General features: G+C 40.8%; 1 protein-coding gene across 1 annotated transcript in view; it reads left to right on the top strand.

The window, feature by feature from the left end:
* LOC136831091 (probable E3 ubiquitin-protein ligase HERC1) overlaps window positions 1–17,410 on the top strand; it is an 801,341-nt gene that overhangs the window by 623,966 nt on the left and 159,965 nt on the right. The window lies entirely within an intron of this gene.

Genomic DNA, 17,410 nt, shown 5'->3' with positions numbered 1-17,410 from the left:
CTTTCTTGCAGAACTTGAATTTTTCTGGTTTTAAGGTGATGCCTTTAGATGCACAGACTGCGAGGAAGTCATACACATGCCAAAAGGCCCCTTCCACGCTTGAATCATAGAGGAGTGTGTCGTCCACACACTTGAATTTCCTGGGTACTTCTTCAATGGCATCATCGAAACGACGTGTATATGCGTCGGAGGCAGAACAATGCCCCATTGGTGTCCTTCGGTATTGATACCTGCCCCAAGGTGTGATGAATGTAGTTAGGGGTATGCTCTCCTTGTCCAGTTCCACCTGGTGAAATCCCCAATAGGCGTCGGCCACAGTCTTGTATGAGCAGAGGGGAATGCTGGATACCATATCGAAGGGCGTGGGGGTATGGTGGGTCTCCCTCCTACAACTTGCATTGAGCTTCTGATAGTCGACTGTACGTCTTGGTTGCCCCGATTTCTTGGCCACGACCACCATACGTGAACACCATTCTGTGGGCTCCCCAGGGGGAGCTCGTTGTAAGACCCCTCTCTTAATGTCCTCCTCCAACTGGGCTTTCACCTCTTTTTCCCAGTGCTTGGGTACTGACGCAGGTGTGTGGCAGGCATAAGGAACTGCATCAGGTAATAGGTGGATACGGTGGGGTTTCCCTTCCATTACCGGGAGAGGGCTCTCTCGGTGTTGAAGGTCGTGCTTGAAAAATGGGCTAATAACCAGTCTTCCAATCTGGTAATATTCTCCTCAGTAGGGGAAAACGGGATGGTCGACGGTCTTGCAGGTTGATCGGTTGCTTCGACGGACGTATGGGTCGCACTTGCTGCTGTGGGGGCAGAGTCCGAGAAGGGGGCATGGTTTGGAAACGTTTCTGGCACAAGACCTAGTTTCTTGCAAGCGTCCAAGGATAGATAAAAGTCAATGGAAGACTTTACGAAATACACTTCCTGGGTTGTGTGCCTCCCCTTGTATTCTATAGTACACAAGGTCGACCCTAAACACTTCAGATGTAGGTTGGCAAAGTCTCGCAACCCTCCCTTCAACCTCAACGCAGCCGGTTTCACGTTCAACGTCGCAAGAACAGCGGGTCCCGCAACACAAACCTGGGCACCAGTGTCCGGCACCGCTCGTACACCGGACCACTCAGTTGAGTTGGCCAAGCATACATCAACACGAATAGTGGGTTGTGAGGACTGCCCGTTCCGCAACCTTGCCTCTGCCGCTACGACAACTGCAGTCACTGCACTCACTATGTCCGACTCCTCTGCCAGACCACTGACGTTTTTCTTGGCGCTCCGCCCTCTGCAACACTTCTTCAGGTGTCCAGTTTTACCGCACCCGTGACATGTCGTGTTTCTTGCGGGACATGAGGAATACCCAGAGGCATGACGAATACCACAATTACCACAGGGGCATGATTGTACTTTCACAGGGGCACTCTTGTCATATTTATTAAGGGCGGCAGCCACCTCGGGTTCTTCCTCACACACTTCGGCAGCAGCTGCTCTAGGGAAGCTGCTAGGCCATGCCCTATTACGAAGGGCGTCGTCACGGGCGGCCTCAAACGCACTGCACATGACTCTGAGGGAGTCGATATCACGAATATCATTACACGACTGAAATACTTGCCTTTTTAGCACTTTATCACTTAGGCCTACCATGAGCTTACGCAATAGCATATATTCAGATAAATCATGATTACAATTAGGACAAGTGAATGCACAATCGGTAGCCTTTTGCGTACACTTAATAAAAAAATCATTAAAGGACTCACTAGGCTCTTGGGCCAAATCAAAAAACTTTAGCCACTGCACTGCTTGATTAGAAGCTTTTATCACTAATTGCTTAACTGCATTGAATGCCCCTTCAGTAGAGAGGGCACTCCACTGCGCGTCGGTATATCTAGAATCAAGTGCACATTGCAATATCGGGACACAATGTAGCCTTATGTGATGAACAGCCTCGTTAGGCTTCACCTTGCATAGCTGCAACCAACACTCCATTGACCGTTTCCAAGACCTGAAGGCTGCAGGGGACACCTCAGCCTCGCACTTTTCTGGAGCTGCTGATGAAGGGATCCTTGGTTGGGGGACATTGCTACCCCGGAGTGACAACGCTGTTATCTCAGCCTGAAGGTTCTGGATGGCCTGTTGCTGGGTTTGTAACACGTGTTGAGCCTGCAGCATTGAAGCCGGCGATATCCTGACGCCGGTTCCTGAACTTCCTGTCCTTGCAATTCTGCCCCTGGGGGATGCAAACGAGGGTCGTCTCGGCGGTGGTGCCATGCTGTACTATGGATATGGCTGTAGGTCCTATTTCTTCATTCACTGCGCCATGTTGGGTCTAATGCTAGGCAGGATCAGGAAATGATACTCATCATGGTTTCGTATCTTCATTACAACTGACTCACAGCGGAAGACGGAAGTACAGATAGTTCGTGACAATGACGTCACTTATATGGGCGGCGCTTAGGCGCTGCTAGCAGCTTCATGAGCTAATACATCTTACAAGAAGCATTAACCCACTAACGCCGAGCCTCTATTTACAAAAACGTCTCCCGTATGCCAGCGGCGTTCGGGAGTTAGCGCCGAAGTGTAAAAAAAGTTTTTTCAAAAAATCACAGCACGCTTAGTTTTTAAGATTAAGAGTTCATTTTTGGCTCCTTTTTTTGTCATTCCCTGAAGTTTAGTATGCAACCATCAGAAATGAAAAAAAAATATCATTATCATATATAAATATTGAACTATATGACTGCGCAAAAAAAATTTTCATATATAATTTTATACAAATCGCGCTGTGAGCAAAACAGTTAAAGCTAACGGGTTATTTTTTTTCTTTGTATTGTACACTAAATTGCGATGATTTTGGTATATAACAAATTGTAAAATGATTAAAGCAACACAGAGAAAATATTATCACAAAATGATGCATGAATTGTAATCTTGTGGACGTAAAAAAATTTTTTCAAAAATTCACCATAAATCTAAATATTGTGCTAGAGACTTCCAGTTTGTTGAAAAATGAAGCTAATTGATTGAATATTACTAGACTGTAAGTGTTTTAGCTTACAATTGCAGTTTTACCATTTCGGTTGAGTTAAAGTTGACCGAAGGTCGAATTTTTCTATTTATCGTGATTTATATGAAAATATTTCAAAACTGATAAAAGCTACAACCATGAGTTATTTTCTGTTGTATTCTACATGAAATTGCGCACATTTTCATATATAAAACTTTATGTAACGACTAATATAAAACGGTGCAAACATTACGACAACATGACGAAAGAATTTCTGAGATGTTCGGCCGAGTTACCGAGCGGACGTAAGGAAAATGTTTTTTTTTAAATTCACCATAAATCGAAATATTGTGCTAGAGACTTCCAATTTATTGCAAAATGAAGGTAAATGATTGAATATTACTAGAATGTAAGAGTTTTAGCTTACAATTGCGTTTTTCGACCATTTCGGTCGAGTTAAAGTTGACTGAAGGTTGAAATTTTGGCAGTTATCGTGATTTATTTGAAAATATTTCAAAACTGATAAAAGCTACAACCATAAGTTATTTTCTGTTGTATTCTACATGAAGTTGCGCATATTTTCATATATAAAAGTTTATGTAATGACTAATGTAAAACGATGCAAACATTACGACAACGTGACGAAAGAATTTCTGAGATGTTTGGCGAGTTACCTCAGCGCAGGCGTAAGGAAAAAGTTTTTTTTTTTTTCAGAAATTCCCCATAAATCGAAATATTGCGCTAGAGACTTCCAGTTTGTTGCAAAATGAAGGTACATGATTGAATATTACTAGAATGTAAGATTTTTAGCTTATAATTGCGTTTTTACCATTTTGGTCGAGTTAAAGTTGACCGAAGGTTGAAATTTTGGCAGTTATTGTGATTTATATGAAAATATTTCAAAACTACAACCATGAGTTATTTTCTGTTGTATTCTTCATGAAATTGTGCACATTTCCATATATAAAACTTTATGTAACGACTAATATAAAATGGTGCAAACATTACGACAGCGTGACGAAAGAATTTCTGGTGCGGACGTAAGGAAAAAGTTTTTTTCAAAAATTCACCATAAATCGAAATATTGTGTTAGAGACTTCCAATTTGTTGGAAAATGAAGGTAAATGATTGAATATTACTAGAATGTAAGATTTTTAGCTTACAATTGCGTTTTTTTACCATTTCAGTCGAGTCAAAGTTGACCGAAAGTTGAAATTTTGGCAGTTATCGTGATTTATATGAAAATATTTCCAAACTGATAAAAGCTACAACCATGGGTTGTATTTTGCTGTATTTTACATGAAATTGCGCACATTTTCATATATAAAACTTTATGTAATGCCTAATATAAAACAGTGCAAAAATTATGACAAAATGACGAAAGAATTTCAGAAATTTTCGGCTGAGTTACCGCGCGGACGTAAGGAAAAAGTTTTTTAAAAATTCAACATAAATCGAAATATTGTGCTAGAGACTTCCAATTTGTTGCAAAATGAAGGTAAATGATTGAATATTACTAGAATATAAGAGTTTTAGCGTACAATTGCATTTTTCGACCATTTCGGTCGAGTCAAAGTTCACCGAAGGTTGAAATTTTTTGTAGTCGACGTACGGTACGTCCACTCGGCACCCAACAGACAATTTTAGTCGACGTATGATACGTCCAGTCGGCGTTTAAGGGTTAACCTAAGCTACATAAAACAGTAGCTTGGGTTAGTTAAATAAAGTAGTTCATAGCAGTTAGTCTGAATGGCATTAGAGTTAGAATTAAAAATTTCATTTAGCCATTGCAAAAGAACCAGCAGTGCATAAGTAATAGAGCCATAAACAGGTACAAAAACTAACCTAAACCTTAGAGGGTTTAAGTTAACATAGATATTTAATTAAATGTATTACAACTGCACTTGTAATCAAGTTAACCTGTAATAAGGAAACTATATGAGGAACCACAAAAGTGTCCCTCACTTGAAAACAATTAATACTAACTAGCTTCCAATAACAACTTGTTTTTATATCACTACAGGGCCACCGTTAGGCAGGATCCTCAGTTCAAGTGTTCCGTAGCAAATTGCTCGGTTCACTTTTTGCCGGTGGGTACAGCCCATACCACCTGACATGAGCATAATCCTTGTAAAAAACAAGGAAAATTTACTTGGTTGCCAGATGTGGGCAAGATTTGTAGTATGCTTCTGGCAGCAAGTTTTAAGGAGGAAACAGCTCATTTTAAGCTGTCTCAATGGGTCCTATGGTTCAGTAGGGGTGAGGAAGGGGGAGATTATATCTTTTGGGCAGAACTCCGGCAGCAGATATTTAACACTTTCTCAGAGCAACATCAATGTTTGAGCCAAAACCCAGTAACATCAGTCCCCAATATTTCCCAAGTTAACCCCACGTAGGAAGTAGAAGAATCTTTACATAGGGTTGACATTCTTACTAAAGAATATGAAGTGTACATTGCCATTGAAATGGTCCTGCTGAACCCAGAAGGCTCGGAGACACAAATTTTAGCTAGCCATGGGAGAAACTTTCCAGAAGGAATTCTAGTCTCCATGCAGCTATCATTCTTGATAGGATCTTTCCCCCAAAAGGGATACTAGGATCCACCTAACTCCGACTGAAATGACTACATTTTCAGAGGGATATAGTAACTTACCCAGGACTTCTGCCCCTTGATTAACAGGCAGTTACAGTTCAGTTAGATTGTGCAAGCTCCCTCAAAAGGGATACACAGTTTGCAGCATTTGATCAATTCCGTAAGTTAACTGAGTACCATCAAAGATGCCCTTGTCACAGAACGGCAATATATAAGGGACGTGAAGAATGATTCTGAAAAGGGAAGTAAGTCGGTCATGTACACCCCAAATTGTAAAAGTACCATATCCTGTAACCGAAAAGTGAGTGTGGATACAAATGCTGCCCAAACAAGGTCTAATGTTAGAATTCCGATTGGAAACTACAAAATGGTCAGTTCGGAATACAGAACTTCAGATCAAAACATAAAAGGGGCTCCAGTACTCATCCCTGATGATACTGATAATCCTTGGCAAGATGCCTCAATGTGCATTTTCTCTCCTGATGGCAAGTATGTAATTAATGAGAGAAAAACTATGATCAAAGTTGTACCTGTAGAATTTACAAATGGCAGCATTGCCTAATACAGAATGGCACCTGGTACCATCTTCACCAGACATGGAGAAACCACTAACAGAAATGGTTTTCTTACCTGTGCGTATAGCATTGAAGGCCATAGAAATCACCCTTTACCAGGTCAGCGAAAAATGGATCTCTACTTCCATTTCGAATAAGACCCAATTTGTTTACCAAGTAGCCCCAGCCTTCTGTCCCTTCACTTTCAAAAGTATTAATCATGTGAAGACAGATTTTCAGAATTGTAGTGACTAAAAACATGAGACATTGGCAGAATTAAAACCATCTGCCACAGTCATCCCAGTTTCGGGAAATTCCACCAAGGAATGGGCAACGCTACAACTCCCTTTTGAAAGGAAAAAGCTCCCTTTAGATATAGCTACGCAGCAGTTTGGGACCCCTATGAGAAGACTCTCAGAGCAGACAGCCTATTCAGAATTTCATGCTAGGATCCAACCCCTAAGTATTATAACCTCTACCACCTTGCTGGAAGTTGTCACCAAAAGTCTTTCCAGAAGATTCCAGGATAATTTTTGCTGTTGGGGCCAAAAGTCTCATGAGAACCCGATGGGAATCACTCTGTGACTTCCTAGATTGGGCTTCATCAAATCACTCTCCAATGTCACTGCATTATGACATTCTAACCCCTTCTGTAAGGACCTGTTTGAGGAGGCTGTTGTGGCTCAACTCGACAAGCATGCCCACCAACAGAATTGTACAGTGTACACATTTTTTGGGAAAGGGGAATTCCGGAAACAAAGAACCCAAGATTTACCTTTACCCAACCTCAAAAAAGGCTCGCTTTGACCAAAAATCATATAAGCCTTCAGTCACCCCCAAAAGTTTTCCTCAGAAAACACATAGGTGGTCAGAAGGGACAATTCCCTACAAAGGGACAACAACAACAGCAAGGAAATGCTTTTTCAGAAGGTCCAAAAACCATCTTATAGGGGGGAAAAGGCAAAGCAACACCTAGAATGTCTATCAAAGGCAAAGGCAGAGGAGGAGGCAGATGCCAAGAGGAATTTTATGGTTGGGGTCGGAATTGACGACATCACAGACAATGGAAGTTTTTCCATGTTGGGGGACAGCATTTTATTTATATGTGCAGAAAAGCCCTGTTAATGTGGCCCATAGAGAAACATGCGTATATTCACCACCAAGTACATCTCTTCAATGTCCTCAAAAAGGATTCTTCTAAGTGAAGAGTGATCCTCAACCAATCAACATTGAACAAGCACATTGTTTGCCAAAAGTTTCAGATAATTACAGTTGCCTAAGTACATTGAATCATTCCAAAAGGGACTTGGACAGTTTCTATAGATCTGAAAGATGCATATTGGCACATCCCTATAGCTGTTCCTTTCTGCCCCTTCCTAAGGTTCCGGATAGAGAAAGATACGTACAGATTCAAAGTCATGCCCTTTGGGCTAAACATTGCCTAAAGAATATTTTACAAAATTAGCAATGGTATTCGTTCAAGAACTCAGAAAAAAGGAATACAACTAATAGCTTACCTAGACAACTGGTTGATCTGGAGGCCCACAAGAAAAGAGTGCTTGAAGAACCTAAGAGCAATGGTCAACAGACTACAGTCATAAAGTTTTATAATAAATTTGAAAAAATCCCACCTCACTCCCAGCAGACACTTTCAGTGGCTGGGACTATGTTGGGATACTCTTCACGGCCTGTTGTCTCTCCCCATCATATTCAAAACAGAATAAGGCAAGTCCTCAAAAGGTTCCTTGCACAGCCCAGAGTTTCCAGATGGCAATTAGAACTTATGATGGATCTGGTGCAGTTCGCTTCAGTAGGAGATCCAATACTTGGATTGCAACTAAAAATATGAAAAAATCCTGGCTATTGCATGCAAGAAAAAAAAAGATGCGAGACCGACCTCATCAAAAGATGAAAGAAGTTGGGGAGATACTTTGGCCTTGGATCCAGAAGGAATCTCTGGCAAAACAGGTCACCCTTTCTCCTCCGTCTGTATGAGTGACAGTACACACCTGTTGACAGGTTGGGAAGACATTGGGAGGATCGTCAGGTGGCAGGGAGGTGATCAGCTACTTTGAGGAATTCTTATATCAGTTTCCTGGAGCTGATGGCTGTCTTTTTGTCTCTCAAAAAACTCAAAACTCCAGAAGAGAGAGCCAACATAACTACAATATCCTGCATCAATATGATAATGCTAGCCATCCTTCGGATGGCACAAGCAAGGAAGTGGCACACGTCTGCAATTCACCTCACAGGGGGTCTCATTGTAATAGCAGACTCTCTATCAAGGAAAATGACAGCCTCAACAGAGTAGATGTTGGACAACCACTCTTTTCAAACAATAGCCAGCATGCTTTCGCAACCGGAAGTGGACCTGTTCGTCACATACGAGAATCACAAACCCCTAATATATGTGTCTTCGAACCTGGACATTCAAGCAACAGCAAGAGATGCCTTCCCAAAGACTGGAACAAGGGAAGGACTATATCTTTTTCCTCCATTGTCCCCGATTTCGAAGGTTTTGAGCAAACTTCTAACCTTCAAAGGAACAGCTTACTTAATAGCCCAAAATTGGCCAAACAGGCATTGGTTCCTATTACTCGAACAATGGATGAAAAGATGAATTCCACTATCGTCAGCTGTTCTATCCTAGACAGTATGAGAGAAATTCGTTTACGCATCCTCCTTTCTGAGCCGAGACCTTCACATATGGATTTTTAAAAATATCTATTGTGAAAATTACTCACCCAACATTGCTAGGTACCTAGTGCAAAAATTATGGACATCATCTATTTGGCAATACCAGTCCGTATGGAAGATATGGTTAGATTATATCCATACTGAGAGCCCAGTTGAGATTTCTATAGAAACACTTTTTATTTTTCTTATATAGTACAGTATACCCTTTTGAAGACCAATGCCTTGCAGTTATAACAGTCATGGCATACAAGACTGCATTAATGGAACCCTTGCTTTATGGATTCAGGATTGACCCCAGTATAGAAGTTGTCACTTCCCTTCTGCAGTCTTTTGCTCTACAAAGGCCTGCTCCCAAAAGGCTTCCAATTACTTGGCCCCTGAACAAGGTGTTTAGCCTTCTATCAACCCCTCAATTTAGCGGACCCAATTCAACCACAACGCACATACTACAAAAGGTGATCTTAATTGCATTAGTATCAGGAGCTCATATTAACCCTTAAACGCCTACTGGACGTCACAAACGTCGACTAAAATTGTCTGTTGTATGCCAAGTGGACGTCACAAACGTCGACTGAAAATGCTTTTTTTAAATATTCGCGGGAAAATAATTATAGGCCTAGTTTGCGAAAGGTTTCAAATCACGCGCCTTGAGGGATGCTGGGAGTTCACGGATCAAGCTGTTGTTTTGTTTATAAGCGTCACCCAGACGCGCATGCGCGAATTCCCTCCTTCTCGCACCAGATAACATCAGCGACGTACCTTGCGGGAGCGATTTTTTGACGCATCCATGTTTTGCAGAACTTTGGCGAGTGTTTGCGTATTCGTGCTGCAACAGGACGTTTGCAGAGATGTCACAAAGCCGTCAGGACCGTGAAAGGCGCATACTGCCTGTCGGGAGTGAGCGTGTGAGACGAGTTTTAGACTGGGATGCTGGAGAAGGACCCAGCAGCCAAAGTGACCCAGCTTCTCAGCGCCGTGTTGTTCGCCCACGTGTGACCGAATCCGACCAAGGACCACATCCCGTGCCTTTTACAACCCCTAGGAAGCATCGGGGTGTCCTGAGGGGCATCCGTAAATTTTTGAAAAAACTTTTTCCTTCGCTGAAAATCCTGGCATTTCTTGAGTCACCTTGTCGTAATTTTTTCGCCATTTTATATTATTCATTACATAAAGTGTTATACATCAAAATGTGCACAATTTCATGTAGAATACAACAAAAAATAAATCATTCTTTAAGCTTTTAACAGTTTTGAAATATTTTCATTTAAATCACAATAACTGACAAAATTTTAACATTCGGTCAATTTTGACTCGACCGAAATGCTAGAAAAACGCAATCGTAAGCCAAAATTCTTACATTCTAGTAACAATCAATCATTTACCTTTATTCTGCAACAAACGGTAAGTCTCCAGCACTATATTTCGATTTATGGTGAATTTTTGAAAAAAACTTTTTCCTTTGCTCCACAAAAAATCCTAGCATTTCTTGAGTCACATTGTCGTAATTTTTTCGCCATTTTATATTATTCTTTACATAAAGTGTTATACATCAAAATGTGTGCAATTTCATGTAGAATACAACAAAAAATAAATCATGCTTTTAGCTTTTACCATTTTTGAAATATTTTCATATAAATAACGATAAATAGAAAAAAATCAACCTTTGGTCAACTTTGACTTGATCGAAATGCTCGAAAAACGCAATCGTAAGCCAAAATTCTTACATTCTAGTAACAATCAATCCTTTACCTTCATTTTGCAACAAATGGAAAGTCTCTGGCACAATATTTCGATTTATGGTAAATTTTTGAAAAAAACTTTCCTTCCATCCGCGAGCGCAAACCACTAAAAATCCTAGCATTTCTTGAGTCACATTGTCATAATTTTTTCCCCGTTTTATATTATTCGTTACATAAAGTGTTATACATCAAAATGTGTGCAATTTCATGTAGAATACAACAAAAAATAAATCATGCTTTTAGCTTTTACCATTTTTGAAATATTTTCATATAAATAACGATAAATAGAAAAAAATCAACCTTCGGTCAACTTTAACTCGATCGAAATGGTAATAAAATGCAATTGTAAGCTAAAACGCTTACAGTCTAGTAATATTCAATCAATTTCCTTCATTTTGAAACAATTAGAAAGTCTCTAGCATAATATTTCAATTTATGGTGAATTTTTGAAAAAAACTTTTTTTATGTCTGCGCATTACGAATTCATGCATCATTTTGTGATAATATTTTCTCTGTGTTGCTTTAATTGTTTTAAAATCTGTTATATACCAAAATCATCGCAATTTAGTGTACAATACAGGTAAAAAAAATTAACTCATTAGCTTTAACCGTTTTGCTTACAGCGCGATTTGTATACAATTATATATGAGTTTTTTTTCGCTGTCATATATTCCAATATTTATATATGATAATGATATTTTTTCAATTCTGATGATTGCATACTAAACTTCAGGCAATGAGAAAAAAGGAGCCAAAAATGAACTCTTAATCTTAAAAACTAAGCGTGCTGTGATTTTTGAAAAACTTTTTTCCGCTTCGGGCGCTACTCTCGGAGGCCGCGGCACTGGGAGACGTTTTTGTAAATAGGGCTTCGGGGTTAAAGGGTTAATGAACTGGGCTCTCCTAGATGGGGACGATGCATCACGCAAACAGCTGACCATCAATTATTATTGTCCCCTTGCCCATCATTCCTGGCCAAGAATGAGGATCCTTTAAAAAGGAAATCTATTCTTATAAGAAAATTCAATTTAGCAGACAATGTGTTATGCCCGGTTCAAGCACTTAGGTTTACCTAGAAATCACGGAAAATATCCCAGAGGGTCCAATTTTCCTACACCCTAGCACAAATTAACCACCCTCCCTACAAGGGCTGGGAATGATTGTAGTGTTTCTCATTAAAAAGGCAAATCCACACTCCTTTCCTAGGTCACATGATATTAGGAAAGTAAGTACATCATTGGCCTTCTTCAGAAATGTCTCTTTTAAAGAAGTCTCTGAATGTACAGGGTGGTTGTCAGTTGAATTATTGCCACGTGCTCGAACAAATTCGGCTACACTGTGTATCAGCCGGTGGCATAGCTAGTTTTAATCCATAGGTGCTACGGCAGAAAACCAGGGGTCATATTAAAGGTGAGTATGCTAACTATCACTGGGAGAAGGGTGACAGTACTGCAACCAAACCCAGCATGCTTAGGTAAACTACTGTAGAACTACATCCTAAAACGTAAGTTTGTGTATAGTTTCTTGTTCCTTGGTACCAAAACCTGAAGAGTATTTGGAATAAAGAATGGGACTTGAAATCTGTAGCTTGACTTTGGACCTGAAATGTTTTTTCCTTTGGGATGTTGGGATTAAAAATTGAGTGATTAAGCCTTTTTCGTCACCTGTCAATTTCTTCGTGAAACTCCTTGAGGATGAAACAAGCGACTACGCTTTCAGAAAATAGGTTTTGCGCAGGAAAAACCTATTTTTGGTAGTCACTGTTGAGTCCTCCAGACCCTTCTACTTCCCTGATGAAAAGGTGTGCGATTTGGGCATGGGATCATCCTGCATTGACCAACAGAGAGTAATGGCTCCTTGGTCTTTAACAGCCCGGTTGTAAACAAGAGGGCAGATGCGCATGTGCAATGGTCACTTCTCTTTCTTGCAGTTCTTTTGATGTTGGAAAAACTGGGTTCAGCTTCACTGAAGATAGGGGAAAGTGCCATCTTATCTTTGAATCCATATACTCCATTACGTGTTATAATGTTATAGAGGGATGAATAATTTGTTTTTATTTAGCATTTCCCAACGTTTTGTGTGTGTGTGTGAGAGAGAGAGAGAGAGAGAGAGAGAGAGAGAGAGAGAGAGTGTAATTGTCGTTAGTGAGTGCTTTGGTTGTTGGAAGAGGGATGAGGTCGTTAGTTTGTTTACGGTGCTGTCTGTCTGTGGAATATATGTGAGGATTTTTCGGTTTTGAAGGCAGTTTTGAGTCAGAGCTAGTGCTGGTCAGTCGTTTTTGGTCTTAAACAGTTTGCTTGTGTGGTGATTCAGAGTTGTTGTTTTTCCTTGTTAGTGTGCTGTTCTTGTTGCTGTATGTTCGTGAGTCGTGTGTTTTTCTGTTTTGGTTTGGTTTGTGTGGTTTTGTGTGCTGTGTTGGCGACCGTGGACACCTTACTCCATCTCCCAGCAACTGAGGACCAGGGTGAGTGTTGTGTACTGGTTTTTTGTGTTTTGAAATTCCGCCACATAATATTTGGCGCCCAACATGGGGCAGCTGGTGGGGCAGCTGCAATTGAGATTAGTGGCTAGTAGTGTGACTGGAGGGAATGGAAGAGGAACTGGGGAGGTTGAGAGAGGAGTTGCGGCTGGCAAGAGAGGAGAATGAGAGGCTGAGGAGTGAGAATGAGGAGTTGAGGAGTCAGTTGGAGGAGATGGGGGGAATGCTAAGGAGTGCGAAAGAAGAAATGAAAGGGGAGATGAAAGAGTCAGAAGAGAGGATGGATAAAAAGTTGGAGGGAATGATGAAAGGTGTGGAAGAGATGGTGAAAGGTATGTTCAAGGGTGTTTTTGGAGAAGGGGCTGTTGGAGGCAGGTTCTCTGGAACGTGTGAAGGGGCAAGAGAGAAAGAAAAGGAGGAAGAAGTGAATGAAAGCGTGAGTAATGAAAGTGATATGGGAATAGGAAGTAAGAAACGAGGGAATGAGAGGCAGGGTAAGGAAAAGGGGAATGAAAAGCAAGGGAAGGAACAGAGGGAAAGTAGGGATAAGTCAGGGGAAGAAAAAGGGAAGAAGGGAAAGGGAAAGGAAACTGGTAAGAAGGGTAAGGAAGTGGGAAAGGCAGGAAAGAAGGAGAGGGTGAAGGCAGTAGTGATAGTGAGGTGGATGGAGGTGAGTGGATAAAAGTGGATAAAAAAGGGGGAAGAAGAGTGTAATGAGTAAGATGAATGTAAGTGCGTGAAGTGGACTCTTTGTATTCGGAAGAGGGTATGAAAGGACAGTGTGAAAGTAGCGAAAGTGAGAAAGAAGTGAGAAAGGCTATGTATGTGAGGAGGTACCCGGTGTGAAAGGTATAATGAGTATGGAAGTAGGGATGTGCATGATTTCTTTAGGGAGTATGAAAGGTTTTGTCAGGATAAGTATGGGGAAAGTAAGAGAGTGTGGGCACGAGAATTAGGAGAATATTTGACTGGGTTTTGCTTGATATGTATAGGGTTATTATGAGTGTGGGGGATGTTGAGTATGACAAGGTGAAAGCTAGACTAGTTGAGCAAGCGAGGCGTATGAAAGCGAGTGTTAAGTATAAGAGGAAGAATGAATTTGATGAGGCAAGAATGAAAGCTGGGAAACCTTGTCACTGTATGTTTGTAGGCTGGAGACGTTGGCAAGGAAGAAGTTTGGGGATGATGGGATAGATGAATGTAAGGAGTTAGTATGGAAGTTGTTAGGGACAGTGCCAGATGGAGTTAGAGAATTTGTGAACTTGAAGCGGAAGGAGAAGAAAAGATGGACGAATGAGAGGTTGACTTGGGGAGAAATTTTGGAAATTGTAGAAGATTATGAGCTTGACAGGGTTATAAAGAGAGCAGAAGTGTAAGTGTAAGGGCTGGGGTAGATGAGAGAGTACCAGAGTTTGGAAGCTTTAGGGATGCAGTGTTGAGGGGCCCAATGAGAATGGCCGATAGTGTAATAGATAGGAGTGTAAGAGCAAGTAATGTGGAGGTGCCAGTGAGGATGAATGGTGGGTTTGTAAGGGAACAACGGGTTGGACGGGTTAGGGATAGTAGTGTACAAAGGGAAGGTCGATGAGTGGAAGTCGAGCGAAGTGTTTTAGATGTGGAAAGGAAGGACATACAAAGAATGAGTGTAGGTGGGCTTTAGGAGCATGTTTGGTGTGGGCAATGGGGACATTTGGTAAGGGAGTGTCACGAAAGATAGGGGTTAAATGCTACAGGTGCGGACAGGTGGGTCATATTGCTAATGGTTGTAGGGGGTACCCAGTGAATGTAATATGTGGCAGCTGTGGTAAGAATGGGCATTATGCGAGAATGTGTTCAGAACCGAGAGCGAAGTGTGACGAATATGGAATGGAAGGGCATGTATCAAGTGTATGTAGACGAAAGAGGGTGACTGTGACAGCGAATTCGGGAAACTGAGTGTGAAGGGGGTTCAAATGGGTGGATCCTCCAGGATGCAAGCGGTGCGTGTGATGCATGTGCGTGAGGGTTGTTGCATGAGGGAGGTTTTGCTGGAAAGACTGACGAGTGCATGAAGCAATTTGTTTTGATAGAGTATGGTAGGAAACGTAAGAAAGGGAAGAACGTAAGTAAACTGAATGGTCGTAAGTTGTGTGATAGGGGTGTGAGTGCCAAAGTGGAAATGAGTGATAAAGCGTGTAATACGGATGAATGGGATGGTATGGATAGAACGTATAGCATATGCGGGTTCGATATAACTGAGTTGACTGAACGTGTAGGGGTTAGTGATGGTTGGAGGTGAGCAAAAGTGTAAGAGTAAGAGAGCGTAGCAGTAATATACGAGTGATTGAAAGCATGAATGAATCGTTGCAAGAATTGGAAAGGTCAATGAGCGAATGGGATGGGTTAGTTGAAGAATTGGGGAGGTATTTGGGAACGAGTTAGAGGGTATAGATGAGATTGTGGATGAAATTGAGAGTGGTAATAGTGAAGAAGATAGTGTGAATCTGAGAGAGAATGGAGGAGAAGATGTGAGTTTGAATGTTGCTGGAAGATTCTGAGAGAATGATTGCGTGCTTGTCAAGCGAACGCGATCTAGAGGACCTGCTAGTGAGCATCCGTGGGTGTTGCATAAGGCGATTTGAAAGAGGTGTGAAAGGTGTTGGTTGGGAAATGCTATAAAGGGGGAGAAATATAGAGGGATGAATAATTTGTTTTTATTTAGCATTTCCCAACGTTTTGTGAGAGAGAGAGAGAGAGAGAGAGAGAGAGAGAGAGAGTGTAATTGTCGTTAGTGAGAGCTTGGGTTGTTGGAAGAGGGATGAGGTCGTTAGTTTGTTTACGACGCTGTCTGTCTGTGGAATATATGTGAGGATTTTTCGGTTTTGAAGGCAGTTTTGAGTCAGAGCTAGTGCTGGTCAGTCGTTTTTGGTCTTAAACAGTTTGTTTGTGTGGTGATTCAGAGTTGTTGTTTTTCCTTGTTAGTGTGCTGTTCTTGTTGTTGTATGTTCGTGAGTCGTGTGTTTTTCTGTTTTGGTTTGGTGTGTGTGGTTTTGTGTGCTGTGTTGGCGACCGTGGACGCATTACTCCATCTCCCAGCAACCGAGGACCAGGGTGAGTGTTGTGTACTGGTTTTTTGTGTTTTGAAATTCCGCCACAATGTTAATCGTTACGACACGATACCTAGCCAAAAAGACCAACTAGAAGAGAATTCTTTGATATTAGTTCGGTCATCATGGAGCTCTGGTAGACCATGGAAGGTAACTCCTTGAGGAGTCAACAGTGGCTACCAAAAATAGGTTTTTCCTACGTCAAAACCTGTTTTTTCCAACATGCCATTCCTTCGAACCTTGGCATCTTTCTAAAAGGCTGTTTCTTGCCTCATTCACAGTACTACAGCATGTTGCACAAAGCAAATGCTAATTTTTTTCAGTGAAAGCTCACCAAGCATTTTATGGCAAGGAACCAAGTGAATTCACTGTACAGGCTTGCATGTTAGTACTGAATTGCCATTCCCAATGCTCAGACAGATGTTTAGTGTGGCTAATGCGACATTAAAGATATGTTTGTAATATTCCTTATGTTATCAGATAGTCAGGTGACTGACTGATAGTGGTCCCAGAAATGTTTGTTTGCATGTACAGTTATATCTTAGTGTTTTTCACCTGTCACTTAATATTATTTGTGGGGTTCTCCCAGTTTTCAAATTGCTCATCAGAGTTGCCTGATTTAAAAAGCATTATGCATGTTGTACAATTTTTAAGGAATATCAGTCTTTCATTTGCCATACCATAGAAGAAATATTTACAACTGATTCCCATGTTGTAAGAATAGAAGAAGTAGCATTATTATTATTAAATAGGTTAATGAGTCTACTTAATGATGATGATAATTTTATTTTTTTCCAATTTCATGACAAGGGAATGCATTCTAAATTTTTCTAAATCTTCAATTTTCCTGCTAAGGTGTAGCACAGAGTAGCAAATTACAATATTTTAGAGGTCTTAAAGAGACCTTATTGTATGCAGCCATGAAGAAACTACTCACTGAGAGTGGTTTTTAGTGTAAGTGGAATACAGTTTATAGGAATAAGAAGACTATTGTAGCAGGGGGATGCAACATCTTCAGATATGTAAAAAATGCTAGAACATTTTTAGTAATTATTTAATTGCATTGCCCCTAAGGTTTTTAGTTTTTGTAATTTTAAACATTTTAGAAGTAGCGTAGTTCCTATTAGATGGGTGTTTATATATTTTTGCTGTGGAAGGGAATGATGGTAACTTCTATATGGCATTATACTGTAGTGTATGCAGTGTGCCTAATTGTAGTTTGTTGTCCAGCTGTATACTGTGATTTTAAAATTTTAGCAACTTGAAT

Source organism: Macrobrachium rosenbergii, chromosome 48 (genome assembly GCF_040412425.1).
Source record: "Macrobrachium rosenbergii isolate ZJJX-2024 chromosome 48, ASM4041242v1, whole genome shotgun sequence".
In the NCBI taxonomy this organism is placed as follows: domain Eukaryota; kingdom Metazoa; phylum Arthropoda; class Malacostraca; order Decapoda; family Palaemonidae; genus Macrobrachium; species Macrobrachium rosenbergii.
This window is presented reverse-complemented; position numbering and strand designations above follow the sequence as displayed.